The following is a 680-nucleotide window of genomic DNA, read 5'->3' as shown; positions in this document are numbered from 1 at the left end:
TCAACACATTTTACACCAGGCCAAAAATGCCCAGTGAATTCACACCCTGCGGACCGAATTGGCTACAGCAGAATAACCCTGTTACTGTAGTTGTAAAAATTATTGCTAGAGAGGAATTTGGCACATGACAGTATACATAAGTGGTTTAGCCTACATATTAAATGCCATCAATGGCTAGTTATAGTAGGCCAAGAGCATCTCTCTATCAAATGACCTGAGAATCCTGAGATGTGGTGTTGTTGGTTAGGTTAGCCATACTGCAGTGTACTGGTGGTGGTTGTGGGGCTAGCTGGCCAAGTCACTGCCAGCTTGAGCCAACAATTCAAGGCAATGCTAAAAAAAACACACAGCAGTGGTGGTGGTGGTGGTGGTATCATGATGACAGCTAAGAAGCAACTAGCCTGCCTGGCAATAATAATATGAACCATATGATGGTAAATAATAAGCAGCCGTGCATGGGCGGCCAGTCAGCTGATTAAAGGGAGGGAGGGAGGGATTGAGGGAGGGAGGGGGGGCTGGACAGTTATTATAATAACATAATGCCTAATGTTAGCTATATAGGATGCATTTGTGTTTTGTTATTAAAATATGCACGCATATAATATGAAGAAGCCATTTCCCGACCAGATGTGCACAGGCTGTAATAAATAATAACAACATATGTTTGTCACCTGACTGTG

This window comes from Notolepis coatsorum (genome assembly GCF_963971535.1).
Source record: "Notolepis coatsorum genome assembly, chromosome: 3".
Classification (NCBI taxonomy): Eukaryota; Metazoa; Chordata; class Actinopteri; order Aulopiformes; family Paralepididae; genus Notolepis; species Notolepis coatsorum.
This window is presented reverse-complemented; position numbering follows the sequence as displayed.